General features: G+C 51.0%; 1 protein-coding gene across 8 annotated transcripts in view; it reads right to left on the bottom strand.

Moving 5' to 3' along the window:
- Positions 1 to 13,731, bottom strand: part of Dab2ip (DAB2 interacting protein) — a 170,658-nt gene that overhangs the window by 92,354 nt on the left and 64,573 nt on the right. The window lies entirely within an intron of this gene.

Genomic DNA, 13,731 nt, shown 5'->3' with positions numbered 1-13,731 from the left:
AAAAATTACTGAGAAACCAGCCCTGAAATTAAAATGAGCACTGACTCACTGCAGAGATAGGGTGCCACTCATTTACCTCTGCTGGTGTCATGAAAAGGCTTGGAGAGCGATCAGACAACAGACAATTCACAGGCGTGCGCACACAGACAGACAGACGGCCAGATGGACGGACCTGTCCCTTTCACAGGTTCAGTCCAGACCACGCTAGCTGTGTGGTCTAGGTAGTCTGTGTGGCTCGTCCCATGTATATGGGGGCTGCAGAGATGTCTGCCGCCCTGCATGCAGCCCAGCAGGATAGGGATGAGCGTGTCTTGGAATAGCCACCCAGCGGAAGACTACACAGCGCAGAAGAGAACACAGCTCAGGAGGATGCCACAAGGAACAGAAAGGCTTGTCGCACAATCTACCTTTATACAGATCAACACAAATAAAACAGCGACAGAATGCTGGGTGAGAAGAACAGTTGCTAAAGGAGACAGACTATGACCCTCTTATGAACGCTTTTGTAAGACAGTTCATGACAGACCTACAATAGCCCCAACTAAACACAACTAAGACCCTTCAATAGGAGAGCGGTTACACAAACTACAACACATAAAAGGATGGCCCCCAAAGAAACCTGCACCCCAACGCCTGGAGCCTGCAGACAAGCCATGCTGACGAGACAGGGAGATGTCCTGCAGGACTCTGCAGATGTGTGCTTGAGAATAAAGATGGGGAGGTAGAAGGCTACCCTGGGGGATAGTCCCACCTCAGGAGCCCTTAACTGTGGGAGGTCGAGGTTGGAGCTACGGCAGGAGGAAGAGACAGATGTTTCAGAACTCCATCCTCCACGGCCGGCTTTGCTGCAGAGGAACACGGTGGCTCCATCTCGAGACTAGAGTGGACTCCAGCTGACAGACAGCAAACGACAGGAGCCTTAGTGCTGCAGCCACAGCAGGGAACAACATTCTGCAAACAGAGTGACCCATGGCGTGGGATTTCTTTTTGTCTCTTCTGGTTTTGTTTTTGAGACAGACCTTGCTGTGTAGTCTAGGTTGGCCTCAAACCCCTGCTCCCCGCGCCCACACGTCTCGAGTACAGGGATCCTTCATTTTACTGGGTCTGGTAAGGTCAGTGCTGGAATGGCATCCTCTGAACAGCACCTGTGCTGTGCACACTGATAGATTTAATATGGGCAGCAGAAATAGAGTATCAGGGCTAGCGGGATACTGTGGCTCATCCTAGCAGGAGAGGCCCAGGATTTCACCTAAGGGCAAGAAGGGAAGGAGGGCGCCAGGGGCAAACTGAAACTGGGAGAGGAACTGTGCTACTGTAGAATACTAGTGAGCTGTGAAAAACAAAGCACAAAAGATCTAGGGGTGCAGGCGGGTCTCAAGGACGCTCTGCTCGTGATGAAAGCCAGAACCAACAACTTCCGCAGCACTGACACCACTCAGTGACCAAGCAAGGGCTGAGGATGGTGCTCGATTGGTAGACCATTTGCCCTTGGTTCAACCCCAGCACCCCATGAACCGGGCGGGAAGGCTCACACCTGTAATCCCAGCACTTGGGAAGTAGAGGCAGGAGGATCACCACGCTACTCTCCTGAATAATCTTAGTCAGGATGACCCCGGGACAGCAATAAAGCGAAACCATACAAGGCTGTTTCCTGTCTAAGCAGTTCACAAAGACAAGGTCACAGCTGCCCACAAAACACCCAGCCTCCTCTCAGAAAAAACAAAACAAACAAACAAAAATCTGCCCTCCCCTCAATGCCATTATTTCATTAATGATGGATCCTCAGCTTATGAACTGCCTCTCCCAAGAGACCAGAACCAGGTCACGAGGGTGGAGATAAGGCAGGAGCTCGAGCTCAGGACTACTACACACTCAGGAGCCCTTTCAAATAGCCAAAAAGGAAAAAAAAATCATTCCAAGCCCTGCCTTCCTTCACTTTGTGACAACAGCCAATCAGCCACTAGCCCCTCCTCCCTGGCCCTCCCTCAGGCCATCTCAGGCCTGGAGGAAGGTCCAGCTGTGCCTCATCACCTACAACGCCCCCTCAAGCTACAGTCAGAACAGCAGCTTGGTTTCTGCTATGCAAACAGGCAGGGGACGTAGTTCGCCCTAGGCTCGTCGGTAGTGTTTGAACAATTTCCTGCAAACCTGTAATCATTTCAAAACAGAAGTTAAGGCCTGCAGTGGACCCTTCAGGCTAAAATGCATTTACTGTGCGCGTGACTAAAGCAGACACATTCACCTTCCCGGGCATATGTGCACACAGTGACACCGAGGAACAGCCATGGAGCTTCTCTTTGGAGAACTACAGTGAGAGAGAATGACGCTCTCCAGACAGTAATGGTAAAACTAAAGGACACACAGGGGACGGGGCAGCGCAGTACAACTAGTTCCCTCTGCATATGTCTGAAGAGAAATGAAGAGGAAAAAATAAAATAAAAACCGAAATTGCATATCAAGATTGACAGCAGCTTAGGTGACCAGACAACGGAGAAGAGCATTGCAAGCTCCAAAGGACACAGCCCTCCAGTGAGTGTGAGACATACTGAAGCCATGGCAAGACTGGGCAGGGAGCCTGGGTGCAAACTCGGAACTTCTGAGACAGTTATAGCCGTGGGTGCCTCTGTATGTGTGGTATGCATATGCACGGTGTGTGCATATGTGGTGTGTATGTGCAGTGTGTATGCACGGTGTCTGTGACGTGTGGTAGGTGGTGTGTGCTTTTGTGGATGCATGTGTGTTAGGACAAGGATGTATATGAGATCTAGCATACTGTTCTCTGCTGAAAATGCCACAAGCTGGCAGCCTCCTGCCTCAGACTACACGTTCTTCCCCATTGAGCCTTTGACCTTCCATCTACAGCCAGGTGTTACTTGGAGGTTCCAAACCTTTGGCTCCCAAAAGTCACAGCTTGACCCCTGCAGCCTGTGAAAGTGTTTCTTCATTTGGCAAAACGGACTCCAAATACAATTAAGGGCTTTGGGTGGGAAGGAAGACCACGGGGTGAGCGCACTGTGATAACAGAGACTCTAACTTTTATTTATTTAATTTCTTTTCTTATTGAACAGGATCTTGCTATGTAGCTCGGGCTGACTGCTACTTCGGTATTTCGGGTGCTGGGATTACAGACATATTTCCCTTTGCCCAGCGCAAAAGGAGACCGACAAGTGGGAGAAGGCAAAAAGACAATGTTACCAGGGAAGCTTCAGTAGGGCAGAGGTGAGGCAGTGAGCTAAGACTTGCAGGCAGATTCTAAAAGATTAAAAATGGCAAGGAAATACATTTGCCCCAGGGCCTCCACAAGGGTCACTGCCTCAAGACCTTTTGACTTTAGCTCACTGAACCAGCCTGCAGACTTCTGACCTCCAGATCTAAAAGATTCTACATGTTTGTCTGCACACACTTCTATGCAGTGCTCTCAAAGTCCAGAAGAGGATGTCAGATCCCCTGGAACAGAAGCTGTGCACCGCCATGTGGGTGCTGGGAACTGAACCCAGGTCCTCTGGGAGAACGGCCAGTGCTCTTAGCCACTGAGCCATCTCTCCAGCCCAGAACCTTGTATATTTTTCCTTAGAATAGAAACTGATTACATCAACAAAGCCTTAGGGCAGAGTCCTAATTAAGCAGCCAAAGGGAGGCAGCAACCCTGAACTGCTTCCTTCCCCTCAGTCATTAGAAACCCTCCCCACCACACCTCTGTACTCCAGTCATTAGAAACCCTCCCCCCACACCTCTGTACCTCAGTCATTAGAAACCCTCCCCCCACACCTCTGTACTCCAGTCATTAGAAACCCTCCCCCCACACCTCTGTACCTCAGTCATTAGAAACCCTCCCCCCACACTTCTGTACTCCAGTCATTAGAAACCCTCCCCCCACACCTCTGTACCTCAGTCATTAGAAACCCTCCCCCCCCACCTCTGTACCTCAGTCATTAGAAACTCCCCCACACCTCTGTACCTCAGTCATTAGAAACCCTCCCCCCACACCTCTGTACCTCAGTCATTAGAAACCCTCCCCAACACACCTCTGTACCTCAGTCATTAGAAACCCTCCCCCCAACACCTCTGTACCTCAGTCATTAGAAACCCTCCCCAACACACCTCTGTACTTAATGCTCCTTAATGATTTGCACTTTTGTTTAAAAATCGTGTCATCAAGTAAGATTATCACGGTTGTGTGATACAGCTTGCCTCTTGCAGCAAGCTAACACATGCATAAAGTTAAGTGTAATTTTTAAGTTTTAGCAGGTTTTCTTCTTAGTTATGTGTATGTGGATGGCAGTAAGCACAGGTAAGTATGGGTGTCGATGTAGATCAGAAATGTCAGATCCCCTGGGGCTGGAGTTACAGGCAATCGTGGGTGCTGGGATGCAAACTCAGGACCTCTACAAGAGCAGCAAGCAATCTTACAGGCTGAGCCATCTCTCCAGTGCCTACGTGTGTGCGCGCGCGCGCGCGCGCGCACACACACACACACACACACACACACGATGTTCACATTTTCTTTGGAGCATGTCATGGATCTCACTATATAGACCAGGCTGGCCTCAAACTCACAGAGATCCACTTGCTTCTGCCTCCTGAGTGTTGGGATTAAAGGCGTGCGCCACCACCATCCGGCCTGAAATTCTATTTTAGTTGTCTCCAAATTTCTTGTTTACCTTGTTTACTTTTGAGACAGAGACTCATGGAGCCCAGGCTAGCCCCATCCTTGCAAAGGATATCCTTAAACTCCCAATTCTCCTGCTTCACCTCTCAAAAGCGAGGACTGCAGGCAACCGCCAACACACCTGGCTCAAACTGATGTAATGATGGCACCCTATCGCAAAGCTGTACCCCAATTCCTTGTGTAACTTTTAGCCTAAGGAGCAACTGACTCATAGACTATACACGAGCTTAGACTGGAAAAATAGAGAGCAACGCAGTTTATTCAAGAATAGATCAACCTAAAATGTGCTCTTTGGACTTGGATGGAAGGGGAGTTGATGCGAATGTGAAGTTCCAGCCGCCTGCTAGGACAGGCATGAGTCCGTTCTCTGTGTTGGATGCGTGTGTCTTATGCTTTGTCTGCACCCACGAAAACCCACCAGGCTAACAAGGATAGTGAGCTCTTAGTCCCTCCACGGTGACCAGCACACACACACACACACACACACACACACACACACACACACGTGCACACACACACACAAATACATATTTTAATTACACATGTGAAAAATTAATAACCAAAATGCGTTGCTGAAAGTATGATCTTGTAGTCTAAAGAAATGAACAGCCACACTGTATGACTCAATACTGTTCAGGTGACATTTCGCCCAAGGTGACCTACAGATTCAATGCAATCCCAGTCAAAATCCCATGAAGCTTTTCAAAGACTCTAACAAGCAGAAATTTAAGTTCAGACAGCAAAGCAAAGGACTTAGAAAGGCCAATCAGGCTTGAGAACACAGGAAAGGGCTAGGGGACTTCCGCTGCTAATGGGTTTCAAGACATACTTTAAAGTCTGGAAATACAGCTAATGTAAACAAGATTGCAGAATTAGCACAAGGGTAAGATGTATAGATCAATGGGTCAGGATGGAGTCCAGAAATAGATCATGTATACATGGTCAACAGACGTCTGAAGAAAAGTGCCAAGGGAAAGGCAAGCTTTCTCAACAAGCAATGTTTGAACAACTGGTTGTCTGAATGTAATAAAAACAGACTCCAGGAAATGGGGAGATACACAGAGATGCAGAACCCAAGCTATGCCAGCTCTGACTTAAACAAAAAGAAAAATCAGGTCTGATCATGACCATGCAACTAGGGGCACTGAGGCAGGATATAAACCTAAGGGATCTGAGGGGAGACAAGTGAGGAGCTGGTGTGACTCAGAGTGTCCTCCCTTGTCCCTCTCACACCCCCAAGTCATTCCAGTTCTAGCTGGCAGGGATGAGTTCCACCATGTTCGAATGCACATCTGGGTTCAAGACACTGACCAGCTTTGGAGAAAGGAAGGAGCCCTGGGGTCTGAACTGTCCCTCACAGACTCACGCTCTGAACACCCAGTCCCTAGTGTGTGGCACTTTTTTGAAGGCTTTGAATGAAGAACTTGGGAGTTTAGGTCTGGCTGGGGGCAGCAGGTCAACCCGGGGTGGGTCTTTGAAGGGCACGCCTACTTCTGTTTCAAACCTGTTTTCTCTGCTTCCTGCTCTTCTAGGATGTGAAAAGCTTCCAGAGGTTCCTACTACTACAAGTCAATTACCATGCCTTCTGGTGTGTGTGTGTGTGTGTATGCATGCACACGTGTGTAATTCAGAATGAGTGGTATTGTCGCTGTCCACTGCCGTGGAAAGTCTGAGGGGAGACATGGGACATGTAGAGGGCTTTATGTCCAGGGTACCCACCACAGCCATGGCCAAGAGAACCCTTAACACAGGGCAGAGGTGGCACAACAGCTGGGGTGGGGATGGGCACAGTGGGAGGAGCCACCATCCCAGGGTCCATCCCAGCATCCTGCAGAGAGCCTGTTCAGGACAGGAGAGTGGCTTGTTTCATTCCCACTACAGATGAGCCAGCATTAGTGGACAGCTCAGCCGCTACTCAAAGTATTAACAATTGCTTCTGATACCACACGCTTCCTGTGCCCCGTCCTGAAAGGTACCATGCTTCCAAAGAGCTCCCCACTGTAAGCTGTGGGTGCCCTGGCTGCTCCCCACAGGTTAATTAACTAACTCAAAGATTTCTCACTTTGAGTCTCCCTTCCTCTCAAGACCTCTGGTCATTTCAGTCTGCAGGCTACCCTCACCATTCTTTCCACATACTTTTCCTGTGTCTTTGCAGCCTCAAGACCAATCCAGGCTTCCAGAGAGAGAAAACCGCTGGCCCCTTGCATTCTTGGAATTTGGGGAGCAAAGGGGGTCCTCTGGCCATGTGTTTGCTACTCCTTGCTGTGTGCAGTTTCTCTGTACCCATTTTTAAACCATAGTTACATATTTCGAAGCATTATAGCAGCAGCATTATGTGTAGGGTGCACACCTCTTTGCAGGCAGTTGGGGAGAGCAGAGGTGTCTCAGGGATTTCAGGGATTAAAAGGCAAACTTTTTCCAGAAAGTGCTGGCAAATATTTTAGACTTGCAGAGAATCAGAAGCAGGCAAGTGGAGTTTTGGAAGTTCAAGGCCATCCCGTTCTTCATTGCAGAATTGAGAGTCAGGCAGGGCTATTTGTTTAGATTGTGTCTCAAACAAAAAAGGAGGGAGAGAAGGGAAAGGCTGGAGGGAGGGAGGAAGAGAGGAAAGAGAAAGAGGGAGAGAGAAACAGGATAGGAAGGGAGGAAGGGAGGAAGGGGGAAAGAGAGAGAGAGGGAGAGAAAGAGGATAGGAAGGTGTGACCCATTACTGGTGTTCTGTCTCTTGAGGACTATCAGATACACAGGACCCAAGAGGGGTCATCCCTTCTCCTCTGGACATAGAGCAATCCAGGAATCCAGGCCAACGAAAAGGTCCCTTCCTTTGCAGGGAGCATTTGGGTTCTTTAGAAGTCAGGGTCCCAGAGGAGCTGGGAGCCACATATTAAACCTACAACTCTCCGATACAGCTGCAGCTCTGGATTCTAGATGAGTAGACAGCACAGGTGATTTATGGAAACCCAGGGCTCTCCCAGACCCCACTCCCACCAAGCTTCTCCCACAGTGCCAGTTCTGATGTCCCCTCCCCCAGTCAACTGCTGGACTCCTACAGTCTCTGTCTTTTCTGCTAAGCTGCCAACTCCCCTTCATCCCCTCCACTGCCCAGCATCAGCACCCCAGCCCCCTTTCCATTCCTTTCTGCACCCTGCCTCACCATGAGAGCCTTTGGGAATTCCAGGAACCAGCTCAAATCTCAGAAATAAAAAATCTAGGGCTTAAAAGAGGCTGGATGGCAGGGCTGTGACTTCTGGCCCTGCCAAATCAAGTTCTGAGACCACAGGGACTACCATGTCCTACTTCCTAAAAGTGAAATTGGGAACACAAAGAGTCCAGGGCTGGAAGGGGGCTTAGCGGTTTAAAACACTTGTTGCTCTTGCAGAAGACCCAGGTTCGATTCCCACCACCCACATGGTGGCTCAAAGCCTTCTATAACTCCAGTTCCATAACTTCTATTACTCCATCCTCTTCTGGCTTTCTCAAGCACCAGGCATCCATGTGGTGCACAAACACACATGCAGGCAAAATACCCATAAAATATATATTTTTAAATAAAGAGAGAAAGAGATGTGGCAGCGGTCTTGTTACAGGCGCTGCTGTGCACAGACCGGAGACCAGCACGCCGAGGCCCAACACTATTCCTCGAAGCGGCGTGCGGCCTCTCTCTGTTCTGCTCCCCTCTTCTCCCATTCCACCCTCATAGCAAACAGCATCCTAGAGACTCTCTGGAAGTGAGTGCCTTGCCAGCGTCCAAGCCCCTGTCTTCTCTGGATCCACCTGCTCCCCCACATTTCCTTGAGGCCTGAGGTTGTCCCACTCCAGAGACTGGTCTAATGCTTCTCCCAGAGGTCAGACCCCACCCTGGTGTAAAGTCTCTCAAGCCAGATGCCTAGCTACCAGAGGCACCTGTGATCACTGACACCCATTCCCCACCTTTCCCCGCTCCTTGCAAGTCTAGCTGTGGCTCTCAAGTCACCTGCCCACGTCACAGCCCTGATGAGGGCAGGGAGGTTTACCATGCACTTGGCCAGTCTGTGAGCCCAGGACTGGACACAGGACAGGTAAAGGACCCAGAAGAATGCCTGCACAGTGCACATGCTCAAGGAACAGAGGTCATCACCACCATCCTCATTGCGGCTCCCTGTGCTCCTGGGGGAGGGGGAGCTCGGCTGACTCACCTCTCAGGGCCCTGCCATCTGCTGACCTGGTTACATGGCCCTCCTTGGACTCAGCTCCTTCCACACAAGAGCTACTGTGTACCACCAAGGCGCCCCTGCCCAGTGTGTACACGGCGGGTGGCTGAGTACTGGTTTTCCCTGTAGCAGTCTCTGGGGGGAGGGGACACCGAGGAACCACAGAGATGATTCCAGTCCCCACGACATCACAGTGTACTTCTCCACCAACACAACAGACTCGTGATTTAGACAAATGGGCACCAACAACAACACACACACTCGTGTTTGTAATGTATCTTCCATCGTGCTGTAACTATGTCAAGCCTGCTTCAGAGCCCACGGATGTCCATCCATCCATCCATCCATCCAGGACCCTAACCTTAGCTACACTCCTGACTCAAGCCCAGTGCCTTCAAAACAGAAACATAAATAAATAGAAAATCACCTACATCTAATCCAGATTGCCTATTTACTGGTTCTTAATCTCTAACCCACCATTCCCCATTCCAAGCAGGCCTCTAAAGGAGTCCCAGCGGTAAGCCAGCTTCCCAGGGTCTCATGCTTGCCTCTCCTCTCCTCTGTGGCCTCCTCAGCACAGGAGGGGTGTCCATTCACCTGCCTGTACTCTGCCTTTTCATTTCAGGGTGTCAAGGCATCACCTCCAAGGGCCACAGGAAAAAAAAATCACACAGCTCGGGTGCTGTCAGCCCTCCCCCATCTGTCAGAAGAGGGAAATAAAAGCTAACAAGACCTCCAAAGGCAAAATCCCCAAACCTCCACTTGGTACTCAGCAGCTGTCAAAGAAAACACAGGGCCCACAAGAAAGGGGGAGCCCACCCCAAATGAAAACCACAGCTGCTGCAGGTGTGAGCTGCACAGACAAAGCAGGTCCCAGGGTGTCCCAGGCAGTCTCACTACCCTGGCGGCGGCGTCTAGCCAGGAATCAGGTCTGCTGGTCCAAGCCCAGCCTCCTTCACGGTATTGTTATTTAGAGGGCTGTTGAGATTCTCCTGCTTCCTTCTTTATGCAATCAGAGGAAATCACAGCACAGACCTACTTCCAAACTCAAGGCCACGTGGGCCAATTTCAGATGGATAATTAAATATTGAACAAACGCTGAAATGCCTCTACTGGATGAGAATAGCTAAAAATAACCCGTCACCACTCCTAGAGCTGGTACCTGACACTCGGCATCACGGCGGCGGCTCCTTTTCAGCACCCTCTCCCTGCGTGCCAGACGAGTCTCAGGAATGGCAAAGTGGGGTGGGGGCTGACTCCCTAACTACCTCCTGAGCAGAAAACAAAACTCCAGCGCCCGGCAAGCTCTGAATGTTCCTGACCAGGAAGTGCTCTCCCTTCCTGACATTTAAGCAAGTGGCCCCAGAGGAAGTTACTGGAGAAGTGGCAGGCTCTGCTTTTCTTCTAAAAACAGTCAAAAGGCTTCGGGTCATTTTTAGAGCAAAACAGGCATGTGGTCCAGGATGTGACTGTGTCTGTGCAGATGAGACACCGGTTCTAGCCCCGCATGCTCCACCAGTCCCAACAAGGAACCAGCCACCTGAGTTTCCTTGTATGAGCTAATCTAGAAAAGGCAACAGACAAAACCAACATGTCAATAGGATGCAAAGACACCGAGAACCCAGTTCCAAACCGCAGCTATAGCAGAAACCTTGGGCAAGAGGCACTGGCTCTATGAACCTCAGTTTCCCTATTTGGAATGCAGCTGTAAGAGACTGAGCAAAGGCTCCTGGCGCCTGGCTGGGTTGTGGGCCTCAGTGAGTGTAGAACTAAAGCAATGAGAAACTAGGTACCCAGGAATCAAGCTCTACCCTGACCCACAGAGGTCAAGAGTGCACCCTAAGTCCAGCCAGGACTCGGGGTCACACCAGCCAAGGAGAGGCAGGGCCTCCAGTGTGATTCTAGGCGAGCTTCCCAGCACTATGGCCCCAAAGCTAGTTTCATGTATTATTTCACCAGAGCTCCGGCTCCCTACCTGGGGATGGACTAACAATGAGAGCTGGAGCTGGGAGACAGCAGGGAGGACCTCCGCATGGAGACCCCACGCTCAGTGCTCAGGCGGTGGAAGAGGCTATCTAATTACTAAAGGTGATGGAGACACCAAGGCGGGCAAAGGCCACGGGGCTGACATTGCAGCACATTAACCGGCACCTCTGGCCTCCCTCCAGAACCTAGAGCTCTGTCTAGGCAGTGGGTATACCTTCATTTTTCAAAGCATATTGGGGGGTTTTGGGGAGTCCCCCTCCGGGTGCCCCACACAGAGACTCTGGCAGTCCCTGCAGGGAAAGGATCCAAGTAGGGTTGGGACACACAGAAGCAAGACAGGGAAATAAAAGAAAGATGTAGGGGCTGGGGAAACCTGGTCGTGAAAGAGAAGCATTGGTCAAATCCCTTGCACCCAGGAACACCTAGCATGGGACGGAACAATTGGCAGGACATGGCTGCAAAAGAGCCCAGACCTCCCAGACATTATTGTAAGCACCCAGAGTGGTGTCCGAGCTCACGGGGTGACAGAACAGGATCAGTCCAGATCTCCCTGGAAATTACTGTGGGCACCCAGAGAGATGTCTGAGCTCAGGGGGCGACAGAATAGACAGAATAGGATAACTCCTCTAGACAGAGGGAGACAGAGAGCCTGGAATAGATCTGATATCACCCAGTCTGTTCAAAGCAGAGCTAGGAACCACTGCCCTGTCCCTCGAAAAGGTTTTGTGTTCCAGGGTACCCCAGTAAGTTAGTCTCTCCAGCCAACAGGAAAAGTACAACTCTCCCCCACATGCCTTGGGACCAGGCTAAAGCCAGCAGGTGCTGGGGATGTATTGACCAGTAGGCCAGGGCTTATCAAGGATGGGGAGTGCTCCAATTCTCTTAGGAAGTCGTTCTTTCTCCTGAAACCAGGAAACGGGAAGCAAAGCACCTTGGCTGGTGACATCCTTCTAGAGACAAGACTGCTCTCAAATCCACAAGCCAGCCCCCGCCTTCAAGTGGAAATGCCTAGATAACCCCATCACACACAGCTCCCTGCTTCCACTCAACTGCAAGGCCCACCCTGCCCAACCTTCAGATGATGAAGCCAAGGAGAGAAGACCCTTGGTTAGAGCCACTCAGTGTATGACCCTGGAGACATTGTCTTTCCCTCACAGCTTTGTCAAGAACAGCATGCTCCTCTCAGAGGGAAGTGAGCCCGGAGGGGTAGGATGTAGTGACCTAGCTAACACCCCTGCCTGGCCATCTGTGTGTCCCTGCTATCAGACGCTGGCAGCTCCATGGACTTTTCTAGTTCTGAACACAGAGCCTATGCTCCTTCCCTCCCCCCCCCCCCCCCGCTAGTAGCTAAGGTCAGAACTGAGGTGGGGCAAAGGTGGATTCAGGGGCTGCCACCACCCCTTAGAGTAATGCTACTCTTAGGGGACCAACCCCTAATCATGCCAAAACTGACACCAAAGTCAGAAGACCTTAGCGTGGCTTCCCATTAGGAGGCATACCCTGGCACAACCTGCCCACAAAGAGGAGTGTGGCCAGGGCAAGATCAAGGCTGTGGATTAGGGGAAATGGGCAAGGAACCCCTGACCACCCTGCACCAACCTGCAACTAGGATCACACCCACAAGTGGTCACTACTGAAGGCCCTTATCAGGTACAAACACCCTACACCGAGGGCTTTTTCCCTTTCCTTCTCTGCATTCACAGACTGTCGTCTTCCACCTAGTAAAGGACAGCAGTTCACACCTAACTATGGTCTGAGCTGCAGACACAGGCTTCTAGCTTCCCAGACAGGACCCTGCTGTCACTACCACCATTGTCATTGAGAGAGATGCGGAGAGGCAGCTGGCGGAAAGACAGTTTCTCCAGGCCTTGGCCCTAAGGCTGACTCAGTCACTCCCGGCAAGGCAAAGGAAATCCTACCCAGCTTAGACACAGTCTCAATGTCAACTCCTCTCCGAAGACTTCCCGGATTTCTCCAACTAGACTTTCCATCGGGGCTGGTCTCTCCACCACGACAAGCTTCCAGGCTAGCACACAGTTGGGCGCCAAGGCTCAGACGACAGTTTGATCCATTGAACATTGATCATCCCTGGCCTCATTAACTGAATGGGGCAGAGTGAGTTCCCATCCTCTGAGAGCCTGCACCCTGAGTACAGAAGAGGGCATGTTCGTACAGGGCACTTAAGGGACATGCCGGCCCAGGACAGCGCTGCTCAGGAGAGGCCCCAGGGGCACCAAACATGACTGGACATTCATCCCACACCCATTCTCACAGTAGGAACCTGTCACAAGGATGCCGCCTCCTACAGCTGAGAAGAAAGGAAGGCTCAGGAAATGCCATGATTTGAACCCATTCACAGAGTTTGGACTCAGGTCTCTGGTTTCCCCCGTCAGTCCTAGACTCAGGGCTAGAGCCAGAGGCCACTTCAGGAAACGCAAAGGGTGGGGGTATCACAAACTAACATCCTCAGACTAAGTCCCAGCACAAACCTGTGGGCAGAAACAGCTTAAACTTGAACTCTGTGCACAGGAACTCAGTACTTCCTAATAAGCCCTGCACATCGCTGCTTGGCTCTTCCCCATTTGTGGTGGTGGGGGGGGGGACCAGTGCACACTGCCTGCCTGCTTCACCGGCCCTCACCCTAACACGGGGCACCAACATCTTCCACACCTGCCAGATTCTGCCTATGGTGACAGGGGGATCTAGGCCAGAGACAGGCTTCCCGTGCCATGAATAACCTCACGATGCAAACTAACCCAGCTTCTGTACCATAGCCGCCTTCAGTGGGCCTAAGTCTCAGAGGCATCCCGGCCTTCCCAGAGCCCAGGGCAAGCAAGACATCTATGTGGAAGCCCCTGGATTTACCACTTACTAGCCCAGCCCAAG

The sequence above is a fragment of the Microtus pennsylvanicus genome, chromosome 9 (genome assembly GCF_037038515.1).
Source record: "Microtus pennsylvanicus isolate mMicPen1 chromosome 9, mMicPen1.hap1, whole genome shotgun sequence".
Classification (NCBI taxonomy): Eukaryota; Metazoa; Chordata; class Mammalia; order Rodentia; family Cricetidae; genus Microtus; species Microtus pennsylvanicus.
Note: the sequence above shows the minus strand (reverse complement) of the source record. Positions and strands in the feature narration are given on the sequence as shown.